Source organism: Asparagus officinalis, unplaced genomic scaffold (assembly GCF_001876935.1).
Source record: "Asparagus officinalis unplaced genomic scaffold, Aspof.V1 AsparagusV1_Un778, whole genome shotgun sequence".
NCBI classification, from domain to species: domain Eukaryota; kingdom Viridiplantae; phylum Streptophyta; class Magnoliopsida; order Asparagales; family Asparagaceae; genus Asparagus; species Asparagus officinalis.
The window spans coordinates 32,806-50,629 of record NW_017973037.1 but is presented as its reverse complement, the minus strand read 5'-3'; the positions used below and the strand labels follow the sequence as shown (position 1 = coordinate 50,629).

The 17,824-nt window shown below is 41.1% G+C and overlaps 1 long non-coding RNA gene across 1 annotated transcript; it reads left to right on the top strand.

The window, feature by feature from the left end:
- The first annotated feature begins 14,985 nt into the window (after nt 1-14,985).
- On the top strand, nt 14,986-17,164 carry LOC109828159. Its single transcript, XR_002243620.1, has 3 exons — nt 14,986-15,260; nt 15,404-15,532; nt 16,971-17,164. It is a non-coding gene; the product is annotated as an uncharacterized LOC109828159 (long non-coding RNA).
- Nucleotides 17,165-17,824: the final 660 nt, after the last annotated feature.

Here is a 17,824-nt window from a genome sequence, read left to right as displayed (position 1 = left end):
CCGCCATCTCCACTCCTACGCCACCATCTCCTCATCCTCTTCCCCTGCCCTCCGCACCCGTGTTGACCGCGTGGGCTCCTCGAACCTCACGTGGAACGACAAGTTCCTCTTCCTCCTCCCCTCCTCCTCCATCCTCATCTGCATCCTCTCCTCCTCCCCTTTCCCCCTCCTTCTCGACCCCCTCCTCGGCTGAAACCCAGCACGGATTCTGATCAGAACGAGGGTTTTGGTGTCGAGTCTCGTCTCCATCTCTGATCTCCGGCGAGATCGAGGAACTACGGTCACCGATTCCTAGACAATGAAGAACTAGCTAGCCAAAACAATGACGCCATGGAACATAACTAGCTAGCCACCTTAAATTGCAACGCTGTGTATTTTAATTGAGGCCTCGATCAACCTCTGATTTGATTGAGGTTAGCAAACATAAACAAATTGTGGACTTTTATTTAAAGTGAGAATCTAGAGTTTTAAGTTATGAATCATATCATTCCATAGTTTATTTGCTAGAAATTTATGTTTGCGGTGAAAGTTGATGTTTTCATTGCCATCGAATCTATTACAACTTTAGTCGTTACAATAAACTCGAATGAAACAAAAAGTTGATCTTTTTATAAGATCTCCTTACACAATGAAAATAGAAAGTTTACAACTTTATCAAACAAACGCAGAGATCGTTTATCGGTCTTCTGCTTGCGTGGGATCTTTGCCTGTGTCGGGGTTTATCCGTGGACCACCGTCGATCAGATTTAATTACTGAAAAATTAGGCAGAGCTTCGTCTATCCGCGAAGGGATTGAGAAACCGTAGCTCTTATCTCGGCGAAGCGAGATAATCACTCTTCTTAAGATTACCGCAACGGGATAATCCTAAGGAACGAATCGGGCTGCAGATCTAACTCCTCCTCCTCTCTGAAATCTGTGCACTTTAAGTCTTCAATCCGGCAGGGCTTCGCCGAGGCACGAGAATTCCAGATCTCAAAAAATGAGGGTCTGAGGCTTGTATTTATAGGCTTGATGGGGTCCGGGCGGTTAAAATCACACAAAGGCCCAATTCTGCGTTGGAGACACCCCAGGGTGTCTCCACTTGAGCCGAGACACCCTAGGGTGTCTCGGCCTTGGCCGAGACACCCAAGGGTGTCTTGGCCTTAGCCGAGACACCTTAGGGTGTCTCGTTGGTCCGAGACACTCCGTTATAGTGTATTTGCCTGTTTCCGCTGTAAATTCTTCGTCCGAACTCGGATTTGAGTGATTCGAAGTATGTTGGAAAGCCGACAAGGAGTTCTACCAGTTTCGGTGGTCAGATCATCTGTAGAATGAATGATACACGAAGGGCATTGTTACTTTTGTAAACATCGCGGGGCTCCCAATTAGCCCGTACCTCCGTTATTCCGAAATTCTGGTAGTTCACGTAGTTCGTCGATTCACTTCAATCATTCACCGACATCAATCAAACTTCTGTGAATCGAATAGCGACGTTTATCATCATTCCTTAACACTGAGCTGTTCGTGGAGACCTATAGGTAATTTTTGATGCCTACAGATACCCCCTCCAAAGCGTTCCATACTCATTTCTTTTATAGAAGAGGCTGGAATACTTTGGATGTGATTGGTCCAGCCTTCAGTCGGCGTAAAGGACCTGATTGGTCCAGCCTTCAGTCGGCGTAAAGGACCTGTAGTTAGCTTTGATTCTTGACTCCTTCGATTTTTAGTCTACTCGATGTTTTGGTGAATAGCTGAAATCCTTCCGGCACTTCGTTAATCGTCTGGCCGTTGTCGGAGTCTCAAATCTACAACTGATGAGTTGAGTTTGGCTCGTGTCGTCGAATTGACTTTGAACTGACTACCTCCATCATGATATATTGATTCGCGTTGACTTTTTGATCGCAACGAGTTGACTGGCGTTGACCTAGGGTTACGCGTTGACCGGCGTTGACCTTAGGGTTTTGAACATCGAACGTTGACTTTTGATCGCAACGCGTTGACTGGTGTTAACCTAGGATTACGCGTTGACCGGTGTTGACCTAGGGTTACGCGTTGACCGGTGTTGACCTTAGGGTTTTGAACGTCGAACGTTGACTTTTGATCGCAACGCGTTGACTGACGTTAACCTAGGATTACGCGTTGACCGGCGTTGACCTAGGGTTACGAATTGCTCGGTGTTGACTTTGGGTTTCAGACCGCCCGACGTTGACACAGTTTATACTCGTACGTTTACTGGAGTATACACAGTTTAAGCTCTTAAGGTATTGGAGCATGGTGGTCCTAAGTGTCGGGGCTGCAGGACCAACTGTTAAAGCTGATTCATCTGCATTTGTGGATCTTATCTTAATGTTGTTGGATAATCGAGTCACGAGACCAACTAACGGAGCTGATGCATCAATGACTCGCACTTATAGAATTTTTGGCAAATTCTCAGCCATCAACGGGTTTGACGAGTCTTTACCGACTACCGTTTGAGTCGGGCTAGCATGCAGATTGTTTAGATCCGTTCTGCACATAACGTTGTGCTAAAAGAGTTAACTCTTTTAGTGCTACGACATTGAATACGTAGACTTCGTCTTTCTCGCAGGAATAGACTATCCGGCAACGTGTGTTAGACGTAGGCTTATGATTTTTGGCAAATCCTCAGCCCTCAACGGATTTGATGTGCCTTTACCGACTACCGTTCGAGTCGGGCTAGCAAGCGGATTATCTACATCCGTTCCGAATGTGACGTTGTGCTAAAGGAATGAACTCCCTTAGACTTGATGCTACGACTTCGAATACGTAGACTTCGCCATTGTTATGGGAACAGGCTACCCGGCAACGCCTGTTAGGCGCTGACTTATCCTTACTTAGGATTCAGGATAAAAGTCCCCAGACTCGGATTCTGGTGTCTTCTTCAATCGGTAAAAGACTAAACCGGCAACGCGTGTTAGGCGTTGGCTTATCCCTGCTTAGGCTTCGGGATAAAATTCCCCATGCGTGTGAGGCACGGATTATGGTGTTATTAATAACAACCTGTCACAATGTTGAATATGTGGTCTTTTGTCCTTTTTACGGTCAAAGACTAACCGGTAACGCGTGTTAGGCGTTGACCTATCCCTACTTAGGCTTCGGGATAAAATACCCCAGACTAGATTCTGGTATCTTTTTCAATCGGTGAAAGACTAAACCGGTAACGCGTATTAGACGTAGGCTTATCTCTATTTAGAAGTCGAGATAAAGTTCCCCGTGCATAGGATGTACGGATTTGAAGTTAAGAATTGTGTCTTTTCTCAGGGTAAAGACGAACCCAAAATGAAAGAGGAAGAATTTTATATTCTATCTCCCGGCACCGAAGAGGAAGAAATTTATATTCTATCTTCAGTTGGAAAGGAAACTCAAAGTGGGATCTCCACTCCGAGAATCGGAAAGATTCAAGTAACCCTAACTTTTATAGGATTGGTTACTTGATCCAAGAAAAGAGTTCCTCATTTATTGAGGGGAAATTCCGATTTCGACCCTAACTTTTATAGGTTTGGCTAAAAAGAAAAAGATGGAAGTCTTTCGTTTATCGAAAGGGATAACTCAATCTTAGTCCTAACTATTTGCAGGTTTGACTAAGTGAAGTTGTAGACAATCCTAACTTTTATAGGTTTGATTGCTCAATTAAAAGTGGACCTCTCGTTCATGAAAGGAATCGAGAGGAGAATCTGGTTGTGGCCCTAACTTTTATAGGTTTGACCAAGGAAGCAGTGGAAGTGGGAGGTTTGAGACGATCTTACCTTTTATAGGCTTGATCGTTCAATTTGAAAGTGGACCTCTCGTTCATGGAAGGAATCGAGAGGGGACTTTGGTTGTGGTCCTAACTGGTAGACAGTGAGAGTGGGAGTACAAGTCATAGTGGGGGTTTAGTGTTTATCACTTTGTTTGTAATTATGGGGTTATCCCTAAGAAAATTACATATAGCGTTCTTCTGGGAACTTCCCATTACATGAATCATCCACCCCAAGCTTCTTTCTTGGAACTGGGTCTGACTTTATACTCCGTTACATGTCTGAGTTATCCTTAAGAATATTAGCGTAACATTCTCCGGGAACTTCCCATTAACGGTAGGAAATAGTTTAGACTCATATACCTATTGGAGTATCAGGGAGCAGTTTAACCTCATATACCGATTGGAGGATTGAGAAGCAGTTTATACTCGTATACTCTTCGGAGTGTTGCCGTTCTTAATTGACTTACCCTAGCGTTATGACGCCGGCTTCAACTAAGGTTTGGATGCTATTCTTTAAACTAAAGTACGCCTTGGTGGGATGAAGGATCCTCCTGTGGTACGCGCAGTACTTCGGATCCGTAGTATTGTCAGCTTCCTCCTGATTCGTGATGGGTGGTAGCTTGATCTTGTTGTTTTCAAGAAGGGTTTCGAAGATGGCTGGAACGTCTTCATCTTTGAATGAGTACTCTTTTTGGAGCATTGGATCTGAATTCTTCTGTTGTCTTCGGAGCTGTTGTTGTGACGTTTGATTAACGTCAAAAACTGTTGTAGGTACCTTCCCTTCATCATGGGACACGAGACTCGAATTCAGAGGGTTAACCATCGATTGGTTTCTTTCGGCCTTCCTCGTTCTGCCTGTTCTCCACGCATCTTCAACTCTCTCCAGGTATTGAGCGGCTCTACTCCCATAACGTCCAAGATGTTAATGGACAAGTTATTATGACAGGTCTGCAAGACGAACTCCTCCGTGACGGGATCCTTACAGTTCATTGCCTGATTGCAGAAGCGTTTAATGAAGGTATCCACCAACTCTCCGTCTTTTTGCTTCTCATCGAAGAGTGTTCTGATCGACACTTCGGCATCATCATCGAAGAAATGAGCGAGGAACATGCTCTCCAGGTCCTCCCAGCTATTGATGCTTCCGAGCTTGAGACGGCAGTACCAATCGAAAGCAGGCCCGCGAAGGGTTCCGACGAATGACCGAACCATCAAGGCTTCATTGCCGGAGATCGTGCCCAAGTAGGACTTAAAGTAGATCAGATGCTGAGTGGGCGAGCCCTTCCCGTCGAACGGCGTGAAGTTGATCAGGTTGAACTTCGCCGGATACGGGATCGAATCCCACTCTTTCGGGTAAGGACACAGAATCCCGGTCTTCTTCACCTCTCGAGCAGACATCAGAGCGTCAATTTTGCTTTCGAGATCCTTCATCTTTTCGGCCTCATCTATATCCTATTTTGGACAATTTTCGAGAGGAATAATATGGCCACCCCCAGTGTTATCATCATTGGTGGGTCCACCCCCAGCGTTGTTATTTTTAGTGGGACCACCCCCAGTATTTTTGGGCGGTGCGTCGGCCATGATGATTTCGTCCACTTCCGGATCGCTGTCAACTGCGGCGTTCTGGGTGCGACGGCTGGATTTCCTGCATAGCCATTTCCATCTCAATCTTGAATGCCTCTTTCTGCTTGGCTAAGGCTTCCTCAACCATTTTGGTTACTTCCTCGGTATTAATCATAAACACTTCACGAGATTGTCCCGGACTGGATACTGTATTATCAGAAGCGACTGCCGAGTTAGCATCCGATGCATCATCATCCGAGGATAACCCTCTCTGCATTCTCTGATAATCCCTTTGTCTAATAGTTCCTGATCGTAACCGGGTTAGACCATGCGATACAAGCGGATCAGAGCTAGAAGGTCGAATCGATTTTCCCTTATTAACCATATTGATGGTAACCTCTGGGGGTTCATCACCTTGAACGACCGATCGTTTCTTACGGAGATGCTTTTGATTGGACTTAGCCTTTTCGTTGGAGATCCTCTCAAATATCGAGACCCTCTGCGGAGCGGTCTTGGGGCAGCTACATGCTGATAATACTGCCCTGATAATTTTGATACACGGACAGTGAGAGTCCGCTTCTCGGGTACTTCTCTTTTGAGATTTATTCGTACCCCTAGCCCGATAGTACAACTCATCAACGTTGCGGTCGGAGTAACCTATCGGCTGTTTACATAGATTCTCAGGTATAACGCGTTCGTATGTCTGACGCGTTTTCCTCTGAGTAAACATTACATTGTTGGAATCTGCAGGAGTCACACGTTTGGAATCACACCTTTGTGAGGGTGAAACCTTAACGGGCTCCTGGTTTTCTGCACGTCCCTCCAAGCGGGCTGTTGTAGAAATTAATTTGTTAGGAGGTCGCGTACGACCCCCAGTCCGGATGTTTGCTCGAAGCTCCTTCAACAGTCTCAAGCTTTCCTTAAAAGGCGCTTTTCCTCGATCCTCGGGTAGCAGGCCAATGCGATCCTTCAATGAGACTCTAGCTTTGGGGAAACCCACGTTGTCATAGAGCTTCACCGGAAGTGCGGGAGCAGGGTCTGGAGTTGACGAAGGCCGGAGAGCATCGTCGCCTGCTTTTGCCTTAGGCGCTGATTTGGTTTTTGGCACCCAAACTTGTTTGGATCTCGGCGACCTCTTAACTGCCTCTTCCTTTTGCATTTCCTGTGCTTTTCGCACAAGGCTCCGGGCATGCGTACGCAAGGCGCGGCGCTTCTGGATTCGCTCCTCGAGAGTAGAGCGGGTTCGTTTGACATGAACCCCATTCGTTAATTGGAGGTCGAGAAGAGGATTTCGATGCTGGCCGTGGCGACAGATTAGCCTCTTGGCGCTTTCTGAACTCCAGATCTGCTTGGTAATGGAGTCCATCCACCTGATCCAAAGCCTTGGCGAATTGGCGTGCTAGGCGTTGGCGTTTCCTTTGACGTGCTCTCTTTGATAGAGTTGGCGCGCCTTCAGCAGTCGGCTCCTTGATTGCGAAGGAGTTCAGATCTGCAGATCTGGTCTCATCGGATGCCGGCGGATCGTTGCAGGGTGCAACTGTAGCATCGACTACGGGGAGATCGACTTCTTGGGTCTTTAGATCTGGAAACCGACGAATCTTCTGGGGGGGAGGAGATCTTCCTGCGCTTATGAGGAGGAGCAGATCTGGAGGAGGAGGAGGAGATGTACTCTTCAAATTTCTGCTGGTCGAATTCGTACTCGACCTCTTCAGCCACGAGGATCTTGATCGTCGGCTGCGGCACGACAGCCTCGGCAGTGAGGCTGTTGGCTCCTACTGTGGTCGCCAGTTTGTTTGCGGTGAAAGTTGATGTTTTCATTGCTATCGAATCTATTACAACTTTAGTCATTACAATAAACTCGAATGAAACAAAAAGTTGATCTTTTTATAAGATCTCCTTACACAATGAAAATAGAAAGTTTACAACTTTATCAAATAAATGCAGAGATCGTTTATCGGTCTTCTGCTTGCGTGGGATCTTTGCCTGTGTCGGGGTTTATCCGTGGACCACCGTCGATCAGATCTGATTGCTGAAAAATTGGGCAGAGCTTCGTCTATCCATGAAGGGATTGAGAAACCGTAGCTCTTATCTCGGCGAAGCGAGATAATCACTCTTCTTAAGATTACCGCAACGGGATAATCCTAAGGAACGGATCCGGGAAACTGTAGATCTGACGAATCTCTCTCTCTTGCGTTGAAGAACTCGATCCGATCTCTCCTCCTCCTCTCTGAAATTCGTGCACCTTCAGTCTTCAATCTGGAAGGGCTTCGCCTAATCTCCAAAATTTCAGATCCGAAAAAATGAGGACCCGGGGGCTCTATTTATAGGTTTTACGGACGTCCGGGCGGTTAAAACCACCTAAAAGACGATTTCTGCACTGGAGACACCCCAGGGTGTCTCAAACTGGGCCGAGACACCCTAGGATGTCTCAAACTGGGGTGTCTCGGCCTTGGCCGAGACACCCAAGGGTGTCTTGGCCTTAGCCGAGACACCTTAGGGTGTCTCGTTGGTCCGAGACACTCCGTTATAGTGTATTTGCCCGTTTCCGCTGTAAATTCTTCGTCCGAACTCGGATTTGAGTGATTCGAAGTACGTTGGAAAGCCGACAATGAGTTCTACCAGTTCCGGTGGTTGGATCATCTGTAGAATGAATGAGACACGAAGGGTATTGTTACTTTTGTAAACATCGCGGGGCTCCCAATTAGCCCGTACCTCCGTTATTCCGAAATTCTGTTAGTTCACGTAGTTCGTCGATTCACTTCAATCGTTCACCGATATTAATCGAACTTCTGTGAATCGGATAGCGACGTTTATCATCGTTCCTTAACACTGAGCTGTTCGTGGAGACCTATAGGTAATTTTCGATGCCTACAATTTATAAATTTTCTTTGAACTCTTTTGGGGGCTTAATTCGAAGCTCCATAGCTTGCTCATTTTGATTGAAAGAAAAGGCTTAGATAAGGAAGATAAGGGTAATGGCTACTTATAATCATTTATGTTCTGATGAAAAGGAAGTTCTATTCATTTGCATTTCTAGCGCGTATTGGTTAAAAAATTGAATCAAGTGATGTTGTTTCCTTTTTGCCCTTTAAAATCTTACCTTGAATCAGTGTTTCTGTTAATCTTTCAGTTGTATCGTAAGCACCATACTTTTGAATTGTTAATCATATAATGAACTTATTTCAATTGTTTGTTGGTTGCAGTTTACTGGGGGAATTCACAAGAATTGACTTGTTAGTTAACTCAAAGTCTCGGAGTTCTATCTTATTTATCCGAATATTCAAGATTTGAAGATAAAAAGTATGACTATTGGAACCTTTTGGAGAAGAAGGGTAATGGGAAGAACAAGCAGATTCAAGAAGAGTTATACTCTATTTAATGGGTTGAAATCATTTAGGGGGATGATTTTGATATAATAATAGTTCAATTTTGGGGAGATGACAGAGGATTTGTACTCAATTTTGGAGAAAGAAGAAGAAGAAGAAGAGGGAAATTTGTTTGCTTTAAATTTGAATTTTGAGTTCATTGTTTGTACTGCACATTACTGTTGATTGGTTCTACGAAGGAAATGGGATGGTGGGTTGGGATTGTAACTTCCTGATGCATTTTCGTTTGATGAATTGAAATCCTTTGTAAGGATAATTTTGATCCAATTAGAGTTCAATTTGGGAGTGTTGTTATGTTTCTTAGTTATTCAAGGTTAAATGAAAAAATGAGGGATTTTTTAGAGCATATATGTATCACAGTTAACCATAAATATAACATGTTAGAACATTATGTGATAAATAATCATATCATGTGATATTTCAATGTTATATATGATAATTCAATCCTACATGTGACAGTTCTATCTTATATGTGATATTTAGATCTGATTTGTGACTTTTGAGTATTACATGTGATATTGAGACCTCATATGTAACGTTAACGTACCTCATATGTGACATTAACGTATTATATATGAACGTTAGATGTGTACTTCATGTAAAATATATATCTAAAATATATATTTCTAGATGTGTATCATTCTAGATATGTACTTCATCTTGTTGAGAATTATAAATTGAAGTTGCAATACTCTATTATATATGACTCTTATCTGTGTTTTGTGATATTTTGATGTTGTTTGTGACAGTTGTCATTTATATGTGACACTTGGCTGTACTTTGTAGTTAATTATTGTTTGACACATAAAAACAGCATATGTGACATGAGACCATAATATTTTACAAACAAATAAACTCTGTTAACCGTCCAAACGACAAATTTGCACAAAACCAACAATATTGTCAATTGCAAAGAACAAATTAAGAGCATACAAGATTACAACAAATTACGAGCATACAAGAGCATACAAGATTGCAAAGAACAAATTAAGAGCATACAAGATTATAACAATATTGTCAATTTGCACAAAACCAGCCTTCCATTTCAAAAGAGATCCATCTTCAACCCCGAGCTCAACCCCATTGTAAAGAACAAATTAAGAGCATACAAGATGATGTATTTTTGTTTGATGGGTTGAAATCCTTTATAAGGATGATTTTGATCCAATTAGAGTTCAATTTAGGAGTGTTGATATGTTTCTTAGTTATTCAATGTTAAATGGGAAAATGATGGATTTTTTGGAACATATATGTATCACAGTTAACCATAAATGTGACAAATAAGCATATCATGTGATATTTTAATGTTATACGTGACAATTCAATCCTACATGTGACAGTTCTACCTTATATGTGATATTTAGTTCTGATTTGTGATTTTTGAGTATTACATGTGACATTGAGACCTCATATGTGACGTTAACGTATTATATGTGAACATTAGATGTGCACTTCATCTAAAAGATATATTTCTAGATGCGTATCGTTCCACATGTGTACTTCATCTTGTTGAGAATTATAAATTGAAATTTAGAGAGATGGGTTTTGCTTCAAGTGTTGCTCAACGTATTTTAAAATTATTAGAGTTTGTTGCATACAAGTATACGATCGTCTGTTATGTGTGACATTTACTCGTCTCATGTGGCAATACTCTATTATATGTGACTCTTATCTGTGTTATGTGATATTTTGCTATTGTTTGTGACAGATGTCGTTTATATGTGACACTTGGTTGTACTTTGTAGTTAATTTTTGTTTGACACACAGATATGCTCATATCACTTCCAATGTTGTTGAATCTTTCAACAATTGGATTCGTGCGGCGAGAACACTTCCTATTCGTGATATGATGGATCATATTCGTGTACAAATTATGGAAAAATGAATACTCACTGTGAGTTGACAACAAAATGGAATAGCTATCTATATCCTGAAGCGAAAAAAATTCTCCAAGAAAATTGCACGGAGAGCACTCTTGAAGTCTCATATTATATAGTTGAAAAGAGGTTAAATCACATTATAATGTTTAAATATCACATAACAGCAACATATGTCATGGATAATGAGAATATATCACACAGAATGTAAAAATGTCACATAACAGCAGCATATGTTACACATAATACCAAAATGTCACAGGAAACAAGTATATGTGACATACACACAACATATGTCACACAGAATGCATACACATCACATAAAACAACATATGTTTATATTTCTTCTTCTTATTATCATCATCTCAAGAAATATACAGGTTCTTGCATTGTTTAACAAACACAGAAATCAACTCAAGAAATCTACAGGTTCTTGCATTGTTTACAAACACATAAATCTACATGTTCTTATTATCATCATCTCAAGAAATCAACTCAAAGGGTTCATCTTTCTTCTTCTTATTATCATCATATTTCTTCTTCTTCTTATTACCATCATATTTCCTTCATAGAACTGTATCCTCCCCGGCACATGCGGGACCACGACGAGGCCGAGATTGAGCACGCCATAAAACTGATCTGAGGGCCGAGTTTGAGCAAAGAACAAGGCCCTAACTCTTCCTTCACTTGAGAGCAAGATTTTTTCCTTCCATGGGCATGGGGAGGATAAGATGGAGAGGACATGGGGGAAGCAAAAATATTGAATGAAATGCATAGCTCACATGACTTGTTTCCTTTGGCACCAACATGGACCATGAGCTAATTATCTTGGCTACGCTCTTCTCTTGATTTTTGTTACATTACATGATTGTAGCCTTTGAGGGATGGGTACCATGTGAATACTCCCCAATGATTGCTCTACAAAACTTGCAGGTTGTTGTCAGTGAGGGCTTGGATTGTTGTATCAAATTTGGACAATCACTAGGTTTGTTTATGTTTGCTAACCTCAATCAAATCAGAGGTTGATCGAGGCCTCAATTAAAATACACAGCGTTGCAATTTAAGGTGGCTAGCTAGTTATGTTCCATTGCGTCTTTGTTTTGGCTAGCTAGTTCTTCATTGCCTAGGAATCGGTGATCGGAGCTCCTCGATCTCGCTGGAGATCGGAGATGGAGACAGGACTCGGCACAAAAACCCTCATTCCGATCAGAATCCGCGTCGGGTTTCAGCCGAGGAGGGGGTCAAGGAGGAGGGGAGGAAGAAGAGGAACTTGTCGTCCCACGTGAGGTTCGAGGAGCCCACGCGGTCGACGCGGGTGCGGAGGGCCGGGGAAGAGGACGAGGAGACGGTGGCGTAGGAGTGGAGGCTACGGCGTCGGCGGTGGTGAGAGAGGGTAGGCGGTGGTGGGGGAGGGGAGGTCTTGGACCATATTAGGAGGAGGAAAGGGATTGAGTTTTAAATGGGGAAGAAGAAGGGTAATTTGAGAATGTTTTCATGGGCAGTGGGTTTTAGGGCTTGGTTGCACTTCTTTTTTAATTTTAGGGCTTTTTGGTTATGGTTTTTGGGCTTGGGGTGGGGATGCATGGCCCAATTAAATTTGGTTCCCCTAAGTAATTTTTCCTTATTTTTATTGTGTGCTGAGGACGTCTTGACTTCGATTCAAAATGGAGGGGATATGTGTCGGATTCAGGCTTCATAAATTTGGATGAGAAGGACCGAACGTATTACATTTGCTTTCTGCGGATGATAGTCTACCTTTCGTCCGAAGTTCGCTGGAAAAAATTGCAAACATGTATTAGAGCTATAACATGTATTAGAGCTATTTGAAAATTTATGATGGAGCATCAGGCTAACAAGTGAATATAGCAAGAACGGGTCTCTTTTTCAGTCATCATGTTCCACATGATGTCAAAAGTTAGATTTGAGACATGTTTGGTGTGAGGAAGGAAAATAATTTTGGGAAATATTTGGGGCTCCCGACAATAACTGAAAAAAATAAAAAAGCAAGCTTCCAACCGGACAAAAAAGCGCCTACGGAAAAAGTTAAAAGGGTTGGAAGGAGAAATTGCTTTCATAGGTGGGAAGAGAGATCTTAATTAAAATAGTTGCTCATGCGATACGTACATATGTCATCTACTCCTCTATACTTAAAAAGTGGAATCCAAAGAATCGCTATTCATGCTAAATGCTACAATAAATATTGTAGTATAAATAGTAAATCAAATATTACCCTCTGAGCTAGAAATTACTGTTCATGCTACAATAATTTATTGCATCATAGACAATAAATCCAATCTGCTTCTCCATGCTTGAAATTACTATTTATGCTATAATAATTTACGTATTACAAACAGTGAAGCAGATCAAATGTATTAAAAACTTGGATTGGTCTTTAAGCATATAGGAGTAGATGTCATTTTTAAATTAAATGTATTAAAATTTGGATCTTTATTTAAGTATAGAGGAGTAGATATGATTTCTAATTTTAAGCATATAATAATTAAATCAAATGTATTAAAACTTAGAGACAAACAAGTTTAAAATGGAATGCTTTAAAAAAATAGGGTGTGTGCTTTACACGGGGTGCACACTAGTGGGATGTAATACCGTATATCACTACCACAAAATAAGTATACGGGGACGGTTATTTGGGGACAGTTTAAAACCGTCCCCTTAGCTGTCTAAGGAAAATGTTTTGTGACGGTTCCACCCGTCACAATAGAGTCTAAGACAACGCTTTAAAATAAAACGTTGGGGTTGAATTAGTTTTTCTAATAAATTATGTAATGGGCTAAAGGGACGGTCCCCAATTTTCATTTTTGGTTTTTAGAACGAGCACCACACTTTCCCCCATCAAAACAAATCACCGCTCTAGGGTTTTTCTCGTGTCGAACTCTTTTTCGTCCGCCAGCTCTCCTCGACGGAGCAAAGCCTGCCGCCTCTCCTTCACTCATACTCGTCCTTGACGATCTCCACCTCGCGTTTCCCTCCTCCCCTTGGCTCCTTCACTTCCCCTCATTCGACACCTCCGCTTGTTCGCCGACCATCCCAACCTTGTCAGCCACCTCTCCTCAATTCGCCGTTGTCCACTGCCTCCCCTCACGACCTCGCCGTCTTCGAGGACCGCCGCCGAGACCTCCACACGACTCAGAAAAAAGGTATTGATCTCATTTTCTCCTCCTATTTCCCTTGTGTATTCTTTGCTCAGCTGTTGCATTTCTTTACTTCGATTTTGAGTATATTTAGCAATTAAGCCTCTATATTGAGCATTTTATCAATTTTCTAGGGTTTCTGCGATGAATCCCTTTGATTTTCTTGATTATATGTCGCAGCGTATGAATTTGGAGACATCTTGAACCCTAGTTTTGGAATATCCTGCATTTAGTGTAAATTTTCGATAAAATTGTTTAGTTAATTGTTACAATGTCTAATTTTCCCCTAAATTTGAGTATTTGCTGGTGTTTGGTGGTGTTAGGTGAGGATTGAAGAGGAGTTCACTGGATTGTACATGTTATTCTGTTCAAAATGATAGATCTTTTGTCACTGAGAGCCCTGGCATCAGTAATTTGGGGCTTGTCGGAGGGGGGATTTTGAAATTTTGCTTCTTGTCCAGGAGGGAGCTTAGCCTTGACAAGGATGTGTACATGTACAGGTACACACTAATTAGCTTTTAATTAAACTTCAGAACTTTATTAATCAAATAACTGACTGTGTACAAACGTTTCGACGATTATATAGAGTAGTTTTACCCTTCCTAAAAGGATGCAACGCATATTATAGTTTAGCTGATTTCTTCGTATCTTATAGAGTAGTTTTACCCTTCCTAAAAGGATGCAACGCATATTATAGTTTAGCTGATTTCTTCGTATCTTATACAGAGTTAGGGTTCGACGATTCTGAGCCGGTACTGCCTTCTTGATTAATGTTGACCGAATCAGAGGTTGTTTCATCTTTGGACTCTGCTTCTGTCATCACAACTTCATAATTTTTACTAGCATTTTCATCATTTGACGCACTGTTTTCATTAAATGTAGTCGCTTCACTAGGAGTCTCATCCTTGGACTCTAGTTTTGCCTTTTCCGACTTTTAACATTTTTACTAATGTTTTTGACATTTGAGGCACTATCTTCATGAGATGCAGCTGCCTCACTAGGAGTTTGGTTTGTTGATAAATCTGGATTATTTTGATCGTTGTTCAGCATTGAATCAATGGCTACCTCTTCAGATTTTTCAGACTTCCCCTCTTTGAGGCACTGTTTCCCTGACATCGAACTTCCTCCACTATAGAATTCTCTTTATTTTCTGAAAATTCTACATGTTCATTTTGATTACTCACTGAGGAACTGCCACCTTCATCACCAGACTTTGAATCATTCTCTGCCAACGATATTACTAGTGGTGGTTTCAGCATTAAAGAATTGAGTTACCTTGCTCATCAGTTGTTTCAGCATTAATTTTTTGTTTCTGCACATTTCATAGCCAATCAATTAATTTCTCTAAACAGTATATGGCTCAAAGCATGCTCATGATTTTATTGATCAAAATTTTAATTAGCAGCCAACAGAGTGTAACTTAGTTTAAATATGTAGGTGCTTTTGCGGATGCTTCCAAACTATCACCATCATGTGCGCACATATGAGAATACACTTAAAACTAAATTCTTTGGTTTGCACAGAGTGATACCCTCTAGTGGTCAAAAGGTAATGCCCAGTTGTTTCTATTCAATATATCCTTAATTCAATTATTCTGTGCACTTGTTTATAATTTGTTCTACTTGTTTTGGGGCTTTTATATAGACTTCTATATGATAATCAGATCTTATGAATTCTCCATTGCGCTTCAGGTTCTTCATAATGAGAAACATGTTTTGTACGGATCCATAGAAGGTTTGACTTGAAAGGTTTGACTTGAAAGAGTGATGCATATTGACTCAGTACATTGGGTTTAACCAGGAATTTTTATGGATATTCTGGTAATTGTATTCAATTGTTTGTATGTAGTAAAGTTATAATTCACGTTTGCATTATTAACTATACTGCTTATTTATATAAGTAATGGAAACCAATGGATAGCTACAGCATACAAAATAGCGATGCAAACATTCACGGTGAACATACTTTATCTTCGATGAACATTTATCACATTTGATAGATTCGGACTTCAGAGGCGGCCAGCCATATTATGTCACCATCGAAAACTAATAAAAAATTACATACCATACACAAGATTTGTTCTGAAATCATTTTGTCACCACCAATTTTGGTATCCATAACAGTCTCAAATTTGTCAGCTTGAAACCTTACCCGCCTCTTGAATTATCAAATACAGTGCTAGAGATAAAAGAATATTAGTTAATTATTAATGATACCGATAAGTAGGCTTTAGAGTCTTAACTTTTCCTAACTTGAGAGATAACTAGCTAGTGGCCACGTACAGAAAGATGAAAAGGACTTTCATGTCCATGTTCTCCCTACCTATTTTTGCATAGGAAACTTCCTTTTGGGACCTCAAAGAAATGGAGCTGGTCAACCAGTAAAACTGATTTCTGAGAAATTTCTGGGTCTCAGCTAAGGAGGCTATAGGATTGAGAATGATCAACAAAGATGTGACACTTTCTTGATATATATGATCAAGCATTTGCACTTGTACAGGTTTTTAGCCCTTTGGAGTACAAAATTTGCTAAGTTGAGAGGCGTGGAGAGGTTTCCCATAACCTCTGGATTTTGAGGCAGATGATTTCTTGCTAAGCCTGAAAATAGCCTGGTTTTAGAGTATAAAAGTTGTATCCTTCTGGTAGTAGGCAACTCATGTTCAGGTTTTCAGAATTCTAAACTGAAGTTAGATGCATACAGATGTTTTGCAACCCTGAAGCCTGTTGATTTGTACTCTTATTATAATTTCCTTTTTTTCGGTTGTTTTTTTTTTTTTTTTTGCTTTGCTTTGCGGGGACCAGAACTCTAAGATGACTCGTAGGCTGAAATACCACGCAACAACATACAAAATTTCTACAAGTAAAGGAAACAAAATTTTGGACCTGCCATAATCAAACATTCACATTCTGCTGGTAGAATGCAATATAGCTACAGCAACAAACGTTGAATTGTAGACTCTACAGCAAGTTTTAATCCAGCAAGTTTTAATTTTTGTTCCTTTCATGATTTTATTAGAGGATTATTTGGTTGTGTGATGTGGTCCACATGTAGAGCCAGATTTGTCTCAAACAATTAGGAATTATGACAGACCTTTATCCTTCTATCATTCGTGTCTCTTCTATTCTACTTGTGCTTACTCTTAATTTCATTATATACCTAAATATGATCGTCATGCAATAAGTTATGACTCTAAAGAGACACATACAGTCCATTTCATTCTACTTGTGCTTACTCGTCTTTTTATCTTGATGTATGCAGGAAAACATCTGAAGATCCATGCTTGTCGCTCTTTGGGGGATTTATTTGTTGTGAAGATTTAGAACTTAATCATCTCAAGAGAAACATTTTGACCTTTTGATTAAGTAGTAGCTCTTTGTTTTAATCATGGAGGATTTGTGATATGTGCTTAATTTGGTTAGTTTGTGTGTAAAACTTGTGAAGAATTATCTCAATCTTATTGCTATAATATTGTTGTTCGTTGTAATGAATTGTTCATTATATTAAGGCTAAAGTTTGGTTACTTTATGTGTAAAACTTGAATTATTGTTTCTTTGTATGTGATGGACTGATGTGTGATATCTGGGTGATTTATTTTGATCGGTAAAAAATGAAAACCGACCCCTTTGGTATAAAAATCGTCCCCATAGATCACAAACAAAACTGTTCCCATAGACAATATAACCGTCCTCTTAGGTCAAGCTCGAAACCGTCCCCCTTGGTATAAAAACCATCCCCATAGAAACCGTTCCCCTTGCTATCAAACTGTTCTCATTGCTTAGAACCTAAAAACCGTTCCCCTTGCTATCAAACCGTTCCCGTTGCTTAGAACCTAAAAACCGTTCCCCTTGATATACAACCGTTCCACTTGCTCTAAACTAAGAACCGACCCCTTAGCACAACCGTTCCCTTATGGTACTATTGGGGACGGTTTACAAATCGTTGCACTAGGAGCATAAACCGTCCCATTAGACCTAAGAGCACGGCTGTAAACGAGACGGATGTTGAACCGTCCCCATAGGCCTAGTGTGACGGTTTCCATGCCTAGTGTGACGGTTCACAACCGTCCCCATAGGCCTCACTGTGCAATGAGATGAGGGCTATGGTAAGTAGGT